Source organism: Musca autumnalis, unplaced genomic scaffold (genome assembly GCF_047663935.1).
Source record: "Musca autumnalis isolate F117 unplaced genomic scaffold, ASM4766393v1 scaffold_2, whole genome shotgun sequence".
In the NCBI taxonomy this organism is placed as follows: Eukaryota; Metazoa; Arthropoda; class Insecta; order Diptera; family Muscidae; genus Musca; species Musca autumnalis.
The window spans coordinates 83,105,295-83,126,087 of record NW_027411755.1 but is presented as its reverse complement, the minus strand read 5'-3'; the positions used below and the strand labels follow the sequence as shown (position 1 = coordinate 83,126,087).

At 33.8% G+C, this 20,793-nt stretch overlaps 1 long non-coding RNA gene across 2 annotated transcripts; it reads left to right on the top strand.

Annotated features, from left to right (window-relative positions):
- Positions 1-298: 298 nt before the first annotated feature.
- Positions 299-9,501, top strand: LOC141394177 (uncharacterized). 2 transcript variants are annotated; one of them, XR_012410273.1, is made up of 3 exons: positions 299-568; positions 633-8,229; positions 8,921-9,501. It is a non-coding gene; the product is annotated as an uncharacterized lncRNA (long non-coding RNA). The 2 variants fall into 2 exon arrangements; XR_012410272.1 differs by having other exon boundaries at positions 317-568; positions 633-9,501.
- The last annotated feature ends 11,292 nt before the right edge of the window (positions 9,502-20,793 follow it).

The following is a 20,793-nucleotide window of genomic DNA, read 5'->3' as shown; positions in this document are numbered from 1 at the left end:
CCAACAACACATAACTTATACGTTTGCACTTTGAATCGTTCACACAATTATGAACTTTTTCCCATGCTGCCTATCATTTTATATGAGAATTTTCCAAACGCATTATTATTCCCATAATGCATTTTATGTTGGTGTAAATTTTAAATGTTTTCTCTTTCTTTCCACATCTTCCATAAATATGCAGTTTTTTATATTTCAAACATGGCGTAAAGCCTCTCTCCCATACGTCGACATTCAGGGATGGAACGTTTGTCGCTAGAGGTAGTACTTTTTAGTACGGGTGGTTACTGACATACATTGCTTTGACAGCTGTTCTATGACAACTGACCAAATGTAAACAAAGACAGACACATTTAAGTCTATTCCTGCTGTGAGCAATTTTATTGTTTTAAAACTCAAAATAAATATATATTATTGCCATTCGGACACTCCAAATCATGGTAAGCCGCACCATCAATGGATTCGTGGTAGAAAACTACACCAGCCGCCACCCCCACACTGATATGTGGAATAATAAATGAAAATATTATTTTGCAGCCAAATGACCATTCACAATAAGGCAGTTTTGGTAAGTAAAAACCAACAACCAAACAAAACAATTATTTTATTTTAGTCAATTATTCTATTTCCAGACAATCAAATAATGTTGCCACGGGGTATTTCTTATTGTTTTGGTTAGCAGACAACCCATAATCTCTTGAAACTCTCAACTTAATTTTTTTTCACCCTTAATGCCTCGAAAAAAACCGGCAAAGGGTTTGTTGTGATGGCATGACATATTTTCCTGTTGAGGTTTTGTATGACGGTTTTGGTGAGCCTCCCGCAACAATAATTATTAATATTTTGTAGTATGTAACCCCATAACACCTAAATATTTAATATGGCATATTTAACTTATTATTGGAGTGAAAATCATTCACTTCTGTAAGAGTTATCCTTAGAGTAATTTTCGGATAACAACGGACTAGAGAAGAAACTGAGAAAATATTAATATTAAATACCGCATTTTTAATCATTCTTAGCGTTGAAGGTCGTAGATTTAACCTTTTTATAGGACATAGTAGGGTAGACTCAATGGGTGCTTACTTCAATCTATATCAGTGATGGTCAAAAACACACATTTGCAGATTATATATGCGCTAGTGTGAGTGGAAACGTAAATGCATTAACCGAACGAATGTGTAAACAGTGTGCGTGTGTGTCGTATGCCCGCGGGCATAGGAAAGTTGTTGTTGGTGGCCATCACTGATCTATATCAAACCCGTTCGTGGGTATTGATTTGGTTACGAAGTTTTTCGGCAACTCACACACACTCGACCCGAACGCAAAGTAAAGAGCAAATGTTTTGATTTTTTTACTTCAGTCTTGTACTGAATTTCATGCAAGCAGGTTGATGCCGCTTTATTTGTTTTTTTTTTGGGTACACTGAAAAGATTTTACAGTTGTACAGCATAATATTTTTAATGACGCAGAATGCCTAGTCTGCAATGCAACAATAAAAAATGTATATCCATCTTACCTTAGGCGTCATTATAATACGCATACAAAATATCATTTAATACGGCGTTTATATTATAATTTTTTGCAGGGTTAACCTTCATTATGAGGATTTATTTGAAGTATATACAATGGAAATGACATTTGAAACCCAGACCCACTGGGTTAACCTTGTTATATGTAAACGGCCTATAATGACGGGAAATGTGCGAAAAAAATAATATGAGTGGATAATTTTCACTGTGAGGTAGAAATCGATGTTGTTTAACAATTTTTATTTTTTTATCTAAATTTCCCGAATTTCGTTAATTTTATTTTATTATATTTAAGTTAATACCCTAATGTACAAATATAATAAGAACGAAATCGCTATCATTAACCAACTCTTAGCAATCGCAGTTTTAATAAAAGAAACTGAAGTGGATACTTTTGACTGTGATTCACTGCATATTATTTTTAATTTTAGTCATACAAAGCGAACGCGCCAACAATATATTTTTTCTATTTGAAAATTTTGCCTTTTTAGGCGAAGATCATTTTTAGTATTAATTTTTTTTTTCTAATTTATTAATCGAGCTTTTTTATGATCTATAATGCAAATGAAAAAGGAAAGCCAACGATTCGAACCCACACACCCACCACTATGTTTGGCTCTGAACGCTAACACGCCGTGACAATTTTTTTCCTGTGTTTTTCATTTCATACTCAATATGAAAATCATCACCCTGTTCTGTTCTGTCAGTGTAATTTTACCCACACATAAACAATTTAAGCGCTCGCTCTTCTTGGTCGGCTATGATATAGATCTTCTTGGTCGGCTATGATATAGTATAGTTTACTTGCCCGGAATGTCTCTTCAGAATTTTCACACAAAAGTAGTGGTTCATTTAACCCTCTAAATATTATCTGATCGCCATCTCTATTTGCAAGCTACTTCATTGTCATATACTCTTACCTTATTTAAAATTTCGAGGCGATCGGATTATTATTGCGACCTACAGAGCAACAACATAATCGGATAAAAATTATGATTTTGGTCCATTTCAACCGCTAAATATTTCACGATCATCACCAATTAAAATAGCGATATATTCTGATGTGAAACCGACTTCCATACCTAATTTCGTGACTATCGGTCCATAATTGCGGCCTGGAGTTTGATTACAATTTATAATGGACAGACGGACACACGGAAGGACGGACACACATCTCAAAATCGCTTTATCTCGCCGAGATATGAAGATTGGTATACCACATTGGGGTCTCCGACGAAAATTTCGCGGTGTTACATGAATTTTTACCAAAACAAACTTATAATTCCTTTTTCACATAGTGGTGTAGGGTATTATTAAATGCATGTTTTTAAAAAATTAGAATTTGAAAAATATACCATGTTCAGATTTTGACTACTTTAAGTCTGAGAACAGACTTCAGTGCACCTTTCCCCAATGACATCATCGCAATCATTTATGTCTATTGTCAATAAGGTGTAAGCCTTCCTTTTGTTGGATAAATGTGGTGTAATTTTTAGGAAAACAATTAACACCGAGATGGTAAGAACTCCCGCCTTCCACACTTGGTGAGGAAACATCATGTTTCCAACGGTGGCTAAAATACCTGAGTAATTCAACAGCTTAATTACAAGTGGTGTCGGTAACATCTTTGTTCAAATTCCTCTATAAAAAGTAGGTTCTATGTCATTGAGCTGACATCCCTTCGGAGATACCGAATTTTCGAATGATTTGAAACGACAAGATTTGTTACACAGAATTAAAATATGATTACTGGAAAATTTCTTATTTTCTATTATATTAATAACATTTTGAACCACTTTTTTAGGCTTGAGTCAGCCATTTCGTCTGCTATAATAGTAAAGTGTGGACAGATGAACATATTATTCTGCTTTGTCACATGTTCATGCAATTTTAGGATAAATGGTTGGGCATAAGAATTATTCGGAAGCTTTTCTTCACAAACTAAACCAACCTATCGCCAATTAGAAGACAAAAACTCTTCAAAGTTATTGTGTTCTTGTCTTTTTAAGCAAATTGCAAACAAATCGTATTTAGCACTTGCATTATTTTACGTATGTCACGACCACTCGTCGAGCCCAGCTTAAAGAAATAGGATTCCTTTATGCTCACAACCAATTGTTTTGCATTGAATTTCTTTATTATCAATAAGAAACCAAATTAAAAATGCAAACAAAAACAAAACTGAAAGTAGAAGAAAAACTATGAGTGTCCGGATTATTGAGGTAAGAAAATTGCCGGGTATCCGGATTACAGAGTCTACAGTGTAAATATTTTAAGTGTCCGGATCACCGCGTTGTCCGGATTAACGAGTGTCCCGATTATCGAGACTATACTGTATACCAATACGGGAAGGGAGTTTTTTTGAAGGTTGATTCAAATAAAACTACGATTATGGGAAAATGTTTGATAAATAAGGTCAGATGTCACTTGGAATTTATCACAGCATAACAGATAAAAAAAAATAAAATGAAAAAGACCGCCCTACGGCTCCCACGATATGGGTGGAAGAAGGAAAATGAATGCGTCTCCAAACAAACTGTTAAATACAAGTTTTTATTACTAACATGTGCACAATGTGGCTATTTTGAACTCTTATTATAGCCTCCCCTATAAATTAGGTATATGTATTCGAACCAGATTTCAGCCATTTCGGTAAGTTAGTGAGGTCACACCTTCAAAATACCGAAAATCGGTAGGTACCGTTTTATGGGGGCTATATGAAGACTAGGTCCACGTCGTCATATAGCCCCCATAGAACTGACAAATTTCAGGTGAAAAGTTTAATGACCCCAACGAATACTAAATACAAAATTTCAACCATTTCGGTTAGATATTGAAGCCACAATCTTAAAAAAAAAACGAAAATCGCGTGATACTGCCCAATGGGAGCTCTATCAAAAAGTAGACCTTTACCAACCATTCTCTGTCGGAATATTTAGTATCTCCACCAGAGACTAAATGCGTAATTTCAGCGATTTCAGTTGGATAATGTGGTACCGTTCTATGGGAGTTGCACCAAAAATAAATAAAATATACAAATTGAACAAATATATCAATAAAACCAGTAGGAAAAGACCAAAGTCGGGCGGGGCCGACTATGTAATACCCTACACCAGTCGAAATATGTAAAAATGGAATAATTAGTATACATCCCAATACGCAAATTGGAGCCATATTTGGGGAAAATCGTTAAAATACCTAAAATCGGGAGGTACCGTTATATGGGGGCTACAAAAAAACATGGACCTATCTTAACAATTTTAAGTGGCGAAATTTCGTGGCCACTGGGAACCACATATGTAAAATTTCAGCTAGTTCAAGCAAAAAATGTGGCTAAGATCCCTAAAATACCTTAAATCGGGAGGTATCGTTATATGGGGACTATACCGAACCGTGGACCTATCTTGACAATTTTTAGTGGAGCAATTTCGCGGCCATTGAGAACCTCAAATGTAAAATTTCAGTTAGTTTGGGCAAAAAATGTGGCTAAGATCCATAAAATACATTAAATCGGGAGGTATCGTTATATGGGGACTATACCGAACCGTGGACCTATCTTGACAATTTTTAGTGGAGCAATTTCGCGGCCATTGGGAACCTCAAATGTAAAATTTCAGCTGGTTTGGGCAACAAATGCGGCTAAGATCCTTAAAATACCTTAAATCGGGAGGTACCGTTATATGGGGGCTATACCAAAACTTGGACCGATATAGCCCATCTTCGAACTTGATCTTCCGACGGCTAAAAAAATGGTATTCCCCAATTTTCAGCGAAATCGGTCAACAAATGCGACCTGTATGTTGCGAACGGACGGACGGACATGCATAAATCGACTCAGAAAGTGATTCTATGTATATCCCTAGAAGGAACTATGGGTCTATCTCGCTTCCTTTTGTATGTTACATACAAATGCACTAACACATAATACCCCTTACCACATAGTGGTGTAGGGTATAAATAGTAACATTGTCAATTTAAAGTTATTCTTATCATAATTATGGATGAAGATACGATAAAACATCGACATTTATTTTCTGTGCGCTGTTAGTATAAAGTTTGAGTCATGTGTACATTAGGGTTTTGAATTTTTGAAATTTTTTTCAAAAATGATTTCCTGTAGCACGGTTGAATGAACTTTTGGCTATTAATCACTAAAATAACGTTTATTCCATTAAAATATAAAAAAGTTCACGCAAAAGTCCATTTAAAAACATATTTTTTTGAAAAATGAAATGGAAAAGAATTTTTTTTTTTCAAAAATTATTTCCTGATGTACATATGAATAAACTTAAGCCTACTATTAACTAAAATAACGTTTATACCATTCAAATATTCAAAATGGTCATGCACAAACCACTTTGAAAAAAATGCTGTTTTTAATTACATCTTTGAAAAATGCATTTTCGACATTTTTCTTAAAGAAAATTTTTGAGAAAAATTTTATGTCAGTTTGTTTATCTCATGTGACTCTAAAGTTTATTTTCAATTATATATTCGCTTTCAGTGACTTCTCATAATTCTGATAAATTTGAGTTTAAAATCATTTTTTTGCGTGAGGTTTTTTCACCGAATCACCTTATAATTAAGATTTTATGTAATCTTATGTAGAAACTCATCACGCTATGATACAGGGATATGAGGTTGCAAAAAAGACATAATGATGTCATTGTATTGAGGGCTTCAGCCGGACAAGTCGGCATTGCCCCTGTCACCCGTAGCCTAAATCTAATAAGTAAATCATATCACGCGTATATTAGGATCAAATCACATCGAGAAGAACATACATATATGTATGTACATTAGATACACGACCTCGCTAAGACAACTGAACTAGGTCTGGGAGACCTTCTGAGGTTTCTAAATTCATCAGGCTATACATATATAATTTGACAACATATAACGGAATAACAATCAATAGTGGTATATTTAACATACTAATTGAGGTTATAAAGGTTATAGCCACCAAGTAAACCAACCACCCAGATTAAAACTAAGGTTGTCTCTTATTTCTAGGTCTAGTAGCCTTTCCAGAACTTTCAACAAAGGGAAAGAAAAGCTAATTGTTGTTTTCCAGACTTGGATATAGATCATCTTACCTCCTTCCACAGACTCGGTATGTATGATAACAACAGTCAGGCCGTATATATCTCCCTTAGTTCTGGGATAACGGCTCGAGCATGATGAAATTATAAGGTGACGTAAAACGGCCAGCTGATTGGTTTCAATCTGTCAATTTTTTTGTTATTATGAATAAATTGTATGAAAACGTAAACAAACATTTTGACATATTGAAGATTTTTCGGCCAAAAATGAGTTGTTGTACTACTTACGTGATCTTATAAATAGATCTAGAGACAAATATATCAGCATAACCGGGTTCATCTCATTTGGTTCATAAGGCTAGCATGTGTTTAACGCCTATAAAATTTTTGGGTCACTGATTAACTTATTGACTAGATTAACCTCCTTGTATGTATGGATTGGACATCAACGCCTCGATGTTGGAGTTGTCAACATCCTTACAGCCGGGGAAATAACTAGTTGGTATGTCTCACTATAATGCAATAATTGAAACAATTAGTTGTATCCCCAAAGTATATGTTAAACCCCGTTTGCATTATATCTTTTTGCCAGGTTAACCTTCTTGATGAGGTTGGCATTAGAACCTAGTGGACTTATTAAATCCGGCAATCCCCGGTTATCCGAAGACGAAACGGCTGAAGCTAGAATCTTGAAATTTAGTATGAGTTGGGAAGGAAGTATGGTTGATATAAGGAAATTTGGAAATTTGTATTTATGTGTACGAAAAGTATTAAATTGTACTAAAAGTGGTACAATTTGATTTTGTGTGAACGGGTAGGGCTGGAGTCCTGAAATTTTTTATTTGGGTTGTTGGCTGCTTAGCAGACACAACCAGTATACATACAAAATTACATTCGAGAAAACATAAATGTCAAAAGTTTTTCTGGATAAAGCTCAAATGATTTTTAGGTTACTATTCGACAACGCACATGTTAAGCGTTGGCCCAACACAGCGCCATTTTGCAAACTTAATTCTAAATCACGTAGGCGTAGTCTTTACATAAAAATTCAGGTTAGCTTAGTTAATATATGTATGAAGAAATGAAGAGCACAATTCCACGGTGGTCCTCCAACAAACACATGGATGGAAATTCAGGTTCAAGTTCAGGAAACTCATTTGAAGAAATGAAGAGCACAATTCCACGGTGGTCCTCCAACAAACACATGGATGGAAATTCATGTTCAAGTTCATTTGAAGAATTGAAGAGCACGGACTCGTCGGAGGTTCTCCGTTCTTTTTTGGATAAAGCTTGATTTTTAGTTTACTACTCGACAACGCACATACCAAGCGTTGGATTAACACAGCGACATTTTGTAACTTCATTTTAAAGCCCGTAGGCGTAGTCTCAACATTGAAATTTAAGTCTTCACGGCGAGTCGCCCGAAGACGAACTGTGAGTCCTGAAATTTGCAATTAAGATTAGTGATGGAGCGTACGCGACACAGTGTTGCCGCAGTGAACAAAAATCGAAAAATGTGATGTTAACTTTTATATATGTTTACGTTTCTTTCTTTCAGTAAACACATAAGATACGACGAATCTGAAAGAATTTTTTCGATATGTGCATCCATAACGAAGTTATAGCTCTTTAAAAATGAAAAATATATTTCCCAGGTAATCTAAAGCGATAATCATATGAAAATTAGACGACCACTAAAATAATTATTTCTGAAAATTTTGTTGATAATATTAAAAGTTTTGAATGGGGATTTGATGGGTGGGCTATAAATATAAAATTTTAGTACAATAAGTTGACTTCAACTGGACATGGGCAAGAATTAAAAATTTAAATTTGATAAAAATATAAATTCTTAATATTAAGTAGAGCATATCTATTGATTGCCACCTATCGCCACATTTACTCTTTATTTCCGTTAATTAAACATCTCTTCCGAAGCGAAATGTGCAAAAACATTCTGCCCATCCCTGCAACCTTCTGAGATATATCGGTCCAGATTTGGATATAGCGCCCATATATATATCTTTTCCCGATTTTGCTAAAACTCTATATCCAAATCTGAACCGATTTGAAAATCGGTGTAGCTATTCAGGGGCCTAAAAAATAACACGTATTAAATTTGAAGCATATTCGATCAAAATTGAGCTGTAGCAGAATCGGGAAAAGATATAAATATTTGATTGATATACATGTATTTTGTTTTTGTTTTTTTTTTTTTTAACGCAAAGTTATAGGTTTTGGCCTCATTCGACAGAAATTTTTTACTGCTTGAAACATACAACATTTTTATTCATAGGTTAAGGCATGTGAAAATGAAAATTTTCGTTTTTTTTTGCTCTGTTCCAGATTCTACAAGTATCTTTTCTCTTCTCTGATTTCTTTAATTGTTCAATTTTATTTTAAAACCAAAAGTTACTTGCTTATGACCACATTGCTAATTGTAGAAATTTAATTATATACATATAATCAATTTAAAGGATAACAGTGAGCATATTGCACACCAATATCATAATTAAATACATATAAATAAAAACGCAATTATTAGTGTATACAGATTAAGTTAATATGTATTAAAAACATTAAGTTTATATAAAACATATGTATGTATGTATATATGAACATCAATATTAAGGTGTCCCAAAAATGTTTATTGAAATGCATAAACCCAGTTTTTCACTTGATTCCAAAACTATAATACGAAATAATAGAGCAATCGGTTAGCGTCAATACGTGCCACCGGAGAGGTCTTTGTTAACATAGGAATTTGTACATACATATTTTTTAAATCAATGTAGAGTATCCCATATACATATCGCTCATTTACTCAAAGAGTGACACATCTCGAAAAATCAAGTTTCGAGAAAAACGCGTTTTAAGTTGGCGATTGAAATTTGACTTCACAACTTAAAAATATTATTACACTAAAACTAAAATAACTACTTGGACCATATTTTGCAACCAGATAGCGAGATATCCGTGCTAAATTTCTGTGCAAGATCAAGCATGATTTGATTTGTTTTAATGCTTCATAAACTCAAAAAACTGCTGTGATGAATTATGCGAAGCTCGTAGTAAATGAGCTGTAACTCGTTGAGTTTTAGAGATATCGGCATGAAAATTTGACACAAGATAAAGTAAAAGTCGTAGAAAAAATAGAAATTGCTAACTCAGAAAACGCATTTTTTGAGTTATGCCACTCTTTGAGTAAATGAGCGATATGTATATTTCATCCGATTTTATGTTTACTCCTCACTAAAGCCTTAATGGACATTGGGTTACGACATACTTACATATCCATTGATTTCAAGAAAATCCTAATGGATGTAATAAAGATCGCTCCTGTAAGCGCGCGCACTTTTTGTAGAGTTTTTAGATCAAATGGGAAAAATATATACGATAAATAATTGTTATTTTCGGGACACCCTAATACATATACAGATATATACACAATATAATCGATAAAACATATAGAACAAATCTTACAGTACCCTTTTACTAGCACATATTACCGTACTAAATTACTCTATCTCGATTTATTCGACATAAAATGTATGAAAAATTAATTAGGATAGATTAGTTTAACATGGTATTAAACACTCGTATAAATGTATTCTTATGCTTGGTTTACATTTACGAAGTCCACTCGATTTCAACTGTCAATTCCTTTGCGTATATGTCAAATGAAATCTCATCTGAAATCCATTGGATTTTATTTGACGTTTAAGCAATGCAATTGACATTTGAAATCGAGTGGATTTCGTAAATGTAAATTTACTATTAATTCATAATCATAAATATACTATTACATACATGTATCAAAAACATGCATACTAGTGTACTTTGTTGTTTTTCTACATAAGCTAATATTGTAATATTTATTTTTTGTTCATAAAAAATTTATATATTTTAGCTGTAAAATATTAAAATAATGATATAAAAAAATATTTTAATAGATAAATAAATGGTAACAAAATGTAAAAAATTTATAATAAATTGTAAAAGTTTGGAATATCATTAAAAATAAAGTCGATTTACAATAATATTGTATACCCATTTTATGAAAATACGCGTATTTAATTCGTATTCAAACGAAACCATAAAAATACCAATGAAATAAAATACAGGGTTCGAAATCAAGTCATTCCGCTTTTGCCCTTTTTAAAGTTGTTCCCAAAATACTACGGATAACTCACAATATGTGTGTTCGTTTACTCAAAATTTGTACAAATTGTTACTGGACGTTGTTCTTTTATTCTACAGTACAATGCAAAATACCTTAGTCGATTGCAAGAAGTTACTAGACTTGTACAAATTTGTACAAATTATTGAGTAAACGAATACACCTAATGCTATACCTAAAGACCTACATATGCATGTAGGTTGAATTTTTTATTTGCTAATTATTGTAAGTAAGCGCACACTGCCGGTCGCTGGACCAAATATTTGCCTAATGTGATCTTACCCCCTGTTTTTGTAACTTAATTCTGTTCGTTCCTTTATATTCGTCATAATTTAGACATCCATAGCTCAGCTTATAGATGACATACAGACTTAATTTTTCGCAGATGTGTTCCATATGTAGTTAACACTTATGTTACATTATTTTGGCGTTCATAGATCGAGTTCCATACAAAAGTAATTTTATGAAATTACTGTAATGGGGAACTCGACCTAAGAACTCCAAAATAATGGGGTTTCCTATGAAAGTTTCAGCGTGTAATATAAGAGTAAGAATTCCTCACTTAAAAATCAGCGCTTTCCATTTGCGCTAAGGCGAGTAAATCGATCTAGAAAATTTGAAAATTCGTGTGAGAACAATACATTTTTTTTACAAAAACAGGGGGTTACTTTTGGAATTATATTTGCTCGAAAACCATTGTATGTGCTCCCACACATGATGCTGAGATAAAAAAAAACCGGCAAACTCAAAAACAAAATATGCAGTGTAGAGTCTACACCTCATCTTCGAATTGAGTAGCTATGGTGTGCAAAAATAAAACCACTCAACACTTTGAGTATGTACCATCCACAAAATATGCTGGTGTGACATCTGTAGTGGGATTCTGTAACTCTCTACCGATGGAATTAACGACAAATGTCGATATTTAGCTATATTTGTCGCTAAGTGCTATTCTGTATACAAATTCTACCGATTTTTATGTCGGTAATTATCGAAAACAATCGGTCAGTTACCGACGAAAAAAAGGAGTCGTTAAGTATCATATTTTAAACAAAAAAATCAATGAAAATCAAATTTTTAAGAAATGATTTTGGAATATATTTCATGGCAAATAAAAAGGTAAGCTGAGATACATTTCTTTATAGCCCATTTAGATATGACTTCATTAGCCGGATTTAGCACATTATCAGATTTTATTTGCTAAATCTACCAGATTTCACATACAAAAATAAATCCTCCAGTTGAGTGGATTTTTTTTTAAATCTGGCATAAATCCTCGTTACAACTCTGTTTTTTGCAACATGTTGCTAGAAAATACAAAAAGTTGCAAGCTGGCACAAGAAACAAGGTAGATGCATCGGTGAATTGCTACACTAAAAATAATTTAAAATGTAAAAATTTGTAAACAAGGCGGAAAAATTAAGATTGATTTGATGTACAAAGTTGATTTTAATCAACCAAGACTAATAGCACATTTACATTCACGAAATCGAGTGGATTTCGTCTGTCAATTCTTTTGTGTATACATCAAATGAAATCTCATTTGAAATCCAATGGATTTAGTTTGACGTTAAGCAATGGAATTGACAGTTGAAATCGAGTGGATTTTGTAAATGCAAACCAAGAATAATATTTATGATGTCTAAATGATAAAATAATTCGTTTATTTATTTTAGATGGGCAAACTGCGATAAAATAATTCTTTATTTGGTCTTTAGTTAGCATTAGTAGCATAATGTGGTAACATTTTCAGTATTAAACAATAAATTTGAAATTTGACGTACATATGTTTTTGAGACGAATGTGAGGCCGATGCATCTACCTTGGTATTGTGCTATGAACAAAAGTCAGCTGACTGCCATTTAAATCCTCCAAAATGTATATCTAAATGCACTGGATTTAATAAATCCAGTACAAATCTGGATTTATTAAATCCAGTCGAGGATTTATGGCTAGTCTAAATGAGCTATAAGCTCCGCTATCAACATGTTTGTGTAATGTGTTGCTACGTGTTGCAGTTGTTGGTTGTTGCCAAGGCACATTTATACCCAGCAAAATGTTCGATGCCAAGGATGACATTCAATCATGGGTGCAAGTGATCTAGCATGTCATCTTTTTAGCATCTTCATCGATGAATTTTATATGAGCGTGGACCCCAAAAGATGACGTTCTTTTCTGGATCCTAAGCATGTCATTTTAACCAATGCGTTGACATGTCATTTCCACCAATGCTTTGGCATGTCATTTCCACCAATGATTTGACATGTCATTTTCACCAATGCTTTGACACGTCATTTTCACCCATGCTTTGACATGTCATTTTAACCAATGCTTTGGCATGTCATTTTCACCAACCCCTTGGCATGAAATTTCCATGTCTTGTTTGGAAAATGGAAATGCTGTATTGAAATATGGTTTTCATGAAAAACAAAACTCTTTATTAATTCAAACGAATTCATGAAATAGCTACAATTAATTTATCAGTTTAGTTTTTCAAAAGTTTACATCCAAAATTGCAATGTAATCACCACCGCACAGTGTGGCCAAAATGGGATTTTTGTGCCAAAAATCTGTATTTTCTAAACGGTAAAAGATAGAGCTATGAAATTTGGAGGAGATGTTTATCAGACAGTGGACTTATATTCCATGTAGTTACGTGATATTCGGTCAACGCCTTCCACAGAATTTTATTGAATAATTTTTTTTTTCATAATTTTTAAGTTTGTGTAATATATATGTATTTAAATCAAAATTTATAATTTTTAAGTGTTATTTAAAATAAAGATTTAAAGAAATAAAAACATAAAACAGAATTTTCTCTAATAAAAACAACTTAAAATAGTTCAAGTAAAAAGTATACTGTAACAAAAATACTACAAATAAACTCATATAAGACTAGTTAATTAACGTAAAAATGGTAATATTTCACTGTTTAAGTAATGTTTTTTAGTTTTTGAATTCTTTCTTAAACTACAAATAAATGGATCAGATGATATTAAAAGTCGATGTACCAAGTCCTCGTTTGTGGCCATTCTAGAAATCTTGCCATATATCAAATAAAATATTGTGTGGAACTTTAAGAGACATGGTAATACAAAAAGTGGAAATGGATAATAAATAGCAAATGATAACTTGAAGTTTTAAAGTAGCGGGCAGCTAAACAATCGAAATTTCAACTTTCGGGTAGGAACTGTGTTCACAACGTTTAAAACCCTTAATATGGGGCAGTACCGTTATATGGGGACTATATTAAAACGTGGACATACACTGACAGCTTTTATAATAAATGATTCTCACTTGCAGAGAACCCAAAATATAAAATTTCAGCCAATTTGGTTGGCAAATGTGGCCAGAAACACCAAAAACTCTTCAAATGGGCGGTACCGTTGTATGGGGTCTATATTAAAAAATGGACCCACTTTGACAATTTTTGGTAGGGAGATAGTGTACTCGTAAATAACCTTATATTTCAATTTTTAACTAAATCGGATAATTGTTGTAGGTAAAATCCTGAAAATATATAAAATCGCACGTGGTCGCAGCTAATTTATTGAGAAATTGATAGCTCAACAGCTCCTCTAAATTTGTGTACTATTAGAACTGCGGATAACCGCGGGGCTTTTTAGTTATATCCCATTTAAAAAGACCAATATAAGATATACACGTAGAAAAGGTTCCAAAACAAATCCGGGTTTTCTACAGAAGTGTTACACAAATGCAGTTACTTTTAAACATATTTTATTACGTCAGATTTCGTACTATAGTTTAGCAAAAAGAACCATTAAAATTTTTCAATAACTCGCGACAATATGGTCCACACAAAATCAACAAATTTCACTGTGTTTTTGAGTATTCGTTTGTCGTAAAAAAAGTCCATTTTATAGGTACCGTTACATCAAAAATAGCGGTACAACCAACGAAATTTTTAATTTTCTCTCATAGCTAGAATGTTTTCTATCCCTCCATGTAAAATTTTTGTAAATTTTTAAAAAAATTTTTTTGGCATTTTTGGCACAAAATATTGAATTTGGCCACACTGTGCACCGCTGCAACTAAAAAGATTACTTCCTCCGTTCTCCGCAACTGATATTCTTTCATCTTACAAAAGGTTTTTTCAATTATCTTCCCATCACCAGTTCAGATTTCAACATGGACTCCAAATGCACTCCTTTAAGTATTTTTATTTCGTAAATTACTTTTATTTTATAATTTTGTTATTTTATAACAACATTTTGGTAATTTATACTCTTTTGTTTAGTGACGGAAATATGTAGGGATCTACAACCCGGCTTGCTTTAGGGATCTCTAAGAACAAAATGTAACGAACGGGGAGGAGAGACTTTTTATGGAAAATACTATTTATGCTTAATTAATTTATTTTTAATCGTTTCTTTTCAAAAGTAGTTTCTTCTTTATTTTCAGATTCTTGTTCCTTTTCGTTTCGGATTTTTTTTTCAAATTCCAAGAAGCGAGATTTGATTGATTTCATTCTATGTCAGATTTAGAACAGACAAGGGTACTTTTAAAATAGCAATGTGTGCAGTCCGATTCTATTTTTAGCTCGATGGTTGGGACTTCATATAATACCAATTGTTTAGAAGTTTTAGTTGTTTGATATGCAGGAAATGTAAGACAACATCACGACGACAGTTCTAACAACTTTGGTCTGTTCCAGAAACTGCAAGAATCTACTTATTTTTACTACGATAACAATTTTTCCTTTATGTTATCGGAAAAAATAGTAAAAATTAGTAGATTTTTGCAGTACTGGAACATACCAAAATGAAAATAAACAGGTGTGTAAATAAAAACACAAACATCATCTCTATTGGATCGATGGAATGGGTACAAATGCTGATGAAAAGATCGGATCTTTCACGACTTCCTTTGCATTGGTTCAAATCCTAATGAAAAGATCGGATCTTTCACGACTTCCTTTGAACCAATGCAAAAGATGACATGAAATCACGTCATCGCAAAGAACCCCTTCCGTCAAATTTTGCTGGGTAGTAGTTAGAAGTGACAATCAGCTGTATTTTTACTTTTTTTGTATATTTGGTTTTCAAAATGTAATAGGGTCTACTCTTGAAATTTGAAACATAGAAATTTGTTATAATAAAATACTTATTTTCATCGTAAACGTGTAATAACAATCACCTGCGACATTTCTACATATATGCTCTATATTTACATTTTGATTCAAATTTGTTCTATTTTAGAGAATTTTCAAGATGTACTTGAACATAAAGTTTGCCTTGGTTGTTGCTATACATATTTTGAAGAATTTTTAGCAGACAAAGCTGCCAATTTCTAATGCTTTTGCTAATATGGCGTTAGCATTTTAAATCCTGAAAAAAGTATCAGTCTGCTTTGCCGACAGAGAGTACATCCTCAGCCTATGTGAATTGAAACAGTTTTTTTTTTTTCAAAACAAATATGGATTTGGATTAAAGCTCAAAAATTTTGTAAAGGATGTACCTAAAGGAGGGGTTTTATTTTGGGAGTCATTCCTTTCGATAGATATCGCGCCCACCAGTCATTTCAGTTGATTACCATATAATTTAGGCTTTTTCGACGAAAAATATAATGTCGATGTAAATAGGACCACAAGGAATATCTTCGATAAAAATTTCCAAAGGATTTGCAAACAGATCTTAAACTGCACTTAAACAAAAAGTTGAACTTTTGTAAGGGAGGTACCCTAAGGATTTCACCGATTTGGTCAATGTTTGAACTTAAACTAAATTTGAACAAAATATTAAGAGCTCCAAAGTTTAGACCGGTTGCTCCGTTTATGAGATATCGTGTGTACCATGTTAGCGAATATTTGTGGACTTTAGTGCGGGAGGTAATGCAAGGAATATCGGTCCATTCCATATTTGAAATTTGTTTAAGAATTGCCGAAATATTACGATATGCTAAATTTGGAACAACCTAGTATCCAGTTCGGAATTTGTAGTGTGCACCAGCAACAACGTACGGTGGGCGTACATCAGGAAGTATGGACTTTCCCCTGAAAAAAATTTTACCGTTATATTAGGGACCGTAAACCTTCAACAACGTTCTGGAACAATTTTAAATAGATCCGAGACAAGTGCTCAACTTGAACTTTTCCCAAATTTTGTGTGGGAGGTACCCGAAGGACGGGACCGATATAGCCCCTATACCAACCTGATACATGACTGGATGAAATAATACGATTTGCAAAGTTTGGACCAATCAGAAACACCCTGCAAGAGTTATTTTGGGAATTTGCCATTTTGGTTGGTGTCTTCAGGGTTTCCAATCTTTTACACTTTTACCGTTTTTAAAAGTAAATTTATTTATTTTATTTATGGCTGTTTTAACAACTGATGTGTTAAAACGTAGCCTAATCACAAAGATTTTTTAAAGTAAAGGAACAAAAAAATTGTTTATACAATTGAAGATTCTAGATTAGGGTTATGACTTTTTTACAACCTCATATCCCTGTATCACAGCGTGATGAGTTTTGCCATAAGATTACATAAAATCATAATTATAAGCTGATTCGGTGAAAAAACATCACGCACAAAATGATTTTAAAATTTGAATTTATCAAAATTATGGAAAATTTTTTGAAGTCACTGTAATCAGATATACAGTTGAAGACTTAAACTTTAGAGTCACATGAGATAATTAAACTGACATAACATTTATTTCTCACTAATTTTCTTCAATTCTGAGAATCGTAAAAATGTCGTAAACTCTTTTATTTAAAGATATAATTTTTTTAACAAAAAACAAAAAATTTAAATTTTTTTCAAAGTGGTTTGTGCATGACCTTTTCAATATTTGAATGAAATAAGCATTATTATAGTTATAAGTAGGCTTATATTTATTCATACGTTCAACAAAAAATAATTTTTGAAAAAAATTTTTTTTTTCATTTCATATATTTTTTCAAAATTTTTTTTTATAATCGATTTGTGCGTGAACTTTTTTATATTTCAATGGAATAAACGATAGCGTAGTGATTATTAGGCAAATTGTCATTCATCCCTGCTACAGGAAATCATTTTTGAGAAAAAATGTCAAAAAGTCATAACCCTATTCTAGATTTTATAGTGCCTGTTAGACTATGAACTTATACTATGATTTAAACTGTCAATCCCATACAATATACGTCAAATAAAATCCAGTGGATTTAGAACTACGATATATATAAACAGGCTATTAGGCAGAAAATACTACTAGATTTATTAAGATTTTGAAGTTTTATTATGATTTTGTAATTTCATGGCATACTTTTAGGCTTAAAAAAAAATACTGAGATAGTAATTGCTCTGTTCCAAACCCTCCAAGTATCTATATTGACAATATCGAAAAAATAGTAAATATTTTTTGATATTGTCGTTATCGCAGTAAAATTTGTAGATTCTTGAAGTTTGTGGAGACGGATCATATATTAAAATAAAAACTAATATATGACAACAATATCCTTATCTTATAGGCCATTTAGATATGACATCATTAGCCGGATTTAGCGCACTATCAGGTTTTACTTGCTAAATCCGGCGATAATCTACCAGATTTGCCATATAAAATTAAATCCTCGTATTGAGTGGATTTGTTTAAAATCCGGCATAACTCCTCGTATACAAATCTGTTTTTTGCAACATGTTGCTAGAAAATAATAATTTAAATGTCAAAATTTGTAAAGAAGGCAAACAAATTAAATTTGTTTTGATACACAAAGTTGATTTAAATCAACCAACCCCCATTATTATAAGTATTCTTTTGCTATAGTTTGGATTTACCGAACAGTTTTATAGCGTTCCGGTTAACTCAAAGTTAAAAGTGATGATTCAAGGGGGAGCTTCTTGGAATTAACTTTCAATGCAAACATTTATTTTTAATTCCTCCAAATTGGTTCATTTTGTGTTTTCAAATCCATCAGATAGTAAAAGAACAAATGTAATAATGGCCCCAAGTTTAATATTTATGATGTCTAAACAATAAAATAATTCCTTATTTGCTCATTAGTTAGCATTTGTAGCATAATGTGCTTACTTACTTACTTAGTTGGCCCATTACAGAACATTTGTTCCATAGACCGAACTAAGAAAAGATCTCCATTCCTCTCTGTTTTTCGCTTGACTTTTTGGAATACCGCGCCTTTCCATTTCTTCATCCACTTGTATGCTCCATCGAAGCTTAGGCCTACCGATTCTGCGTGCACCGCCATGTGGCATGTATTCATACGCCTTTTTAGCGGGTTCATCATCGCTCATTCTCATGATATGGCCTAGCCAACGCAATCGTTGCATCTCGATACGTTTAACTATATGCATGTCTTTGTATAGCTTATATAGCTCGTGGTTCATACGACGTCGATATTCACCGTCAACGCAAATCGGCCCGTAGATCTTTCGAAGAATTTTCCTCTCAAACACACCAAGCACTGCCTTATCTGCTTGCGCAAGTACCCATGCTTCGGAGCCATACATTAGCACGGGTAGTATCAGCGTTTTGTATAGTGTTATTTTTGTTTGACGAGATGTGGCTTTGTTTTTAAATTGCTTACTTAGACCATAGTAGCATCTGTTGGCCAATACAATTCTTCTTCTTATTTCACAACTGATGTTGTTTGTTGTGTTTATGGCAGTGCCGAGGTAGACGAAGTCTTTAACTACCTCAAAATTGTAGTTACCAACTTCCACAGTTGGCCCGAGCGTCGACACCATCAATTTGGTCTTTTCGCCGTTTACCGCCAGACCCACTTTCGCAGATTCTGCTTCGACCTTCCTAAAGGTATCAGTTACTTCCTTTACTGACCGTCCCATGATGTCTATGTCATCAGCATAGGCAAGTAACATGTGGCTATTGGTGTAAATTGTGCCATTTCTTTTGACATTTGCATCTCGTATTACCTTTTCCAGCAAAATGTTGAATAGGTCACACGAAAGGCTGTCTCCTTGTCTGAAACCTCTTTTGGTACAAAATTCTTCGGAGAGGTTCTTTCCAATTTTAACTGAGGACCTAGTATCAGTTAAAGTCATCTTACAAAGCCGGATGAGCTTTGCGGGGATACCAAATTCAGACATTGCGTGGAATACCTTTGATCGGAGGGGACTGTCGAATGCTGCTTTATAATCGACAAAAAGGTGAAATGTGTCGATCTGCATCTCTTGGGTCTTCTCTAGGATTTGCCGCAGGGTAAATATCTGGTCAATGGTGGACTTGCCAGGTCTAAAGCCACATTGGTATGGTCCAATTATTTCGTTGACCATTGGCTTTAGTCGTTCGCACAATATCCCTGACACTATCTTATAGGCAATAGGGAGAAGACTTATGCCCCTATAGTTGGAGCATACAGTCTTATCTCCTTTCTTGTGGACGGGACATAGGATGCTCAGGTTCCAATCGTCGGGTACGCGTTCTTCCTGCCAGATGGAGCTAACTAGCTGATGCATACACCTTATCAGCGCGTCGCCTCCGGTTTTAAACAGCTCGGCTGGTAAGCCATCGGCTCCTGCTGCTTTATTATTCTTCAACCGGTTGATTGCTGTTTTTACCTCATCTTGGCCGGGCGGTATACATTCTATACCATCTTCTGGGATTGGATCTGTGGTATCGTCGTCTTCGCTACTATTGGATACCAGCAGATTGGAGAAATGTTCCTTCCGTATCCTGAGCACGCTGTCTGTATCTGTTACCAGATTACCTTGCTGGTCTCTACAGGAGGATGTGCCTGTACCAAAGCCATCTGTTTGATGTTTCACTCTTTGGTAGAATTTTCGGACTTCATTCTGGCTCCTGTACATCTCGATTTTTTCACACTCCCGCTTTTCCATTTCTCTCTTTTTCTTGCGGAAAAGACGTTTCTCTTCTCTCCTTTTCTCCCGATATCTCTCTCGTGCGCTACGCGTTGCTACTGATTGTAAAGTAGCTCTATATGCCGCATTTTTCTCTTCGGTAGCAGCACGACACTCCTGGTCATACCATGAATTCCTTTGTGCAGGTCTCTGGAATCCAAGTATGGATTTTGCGGCTGTTTGCATGGAGTGGGCAATATGTT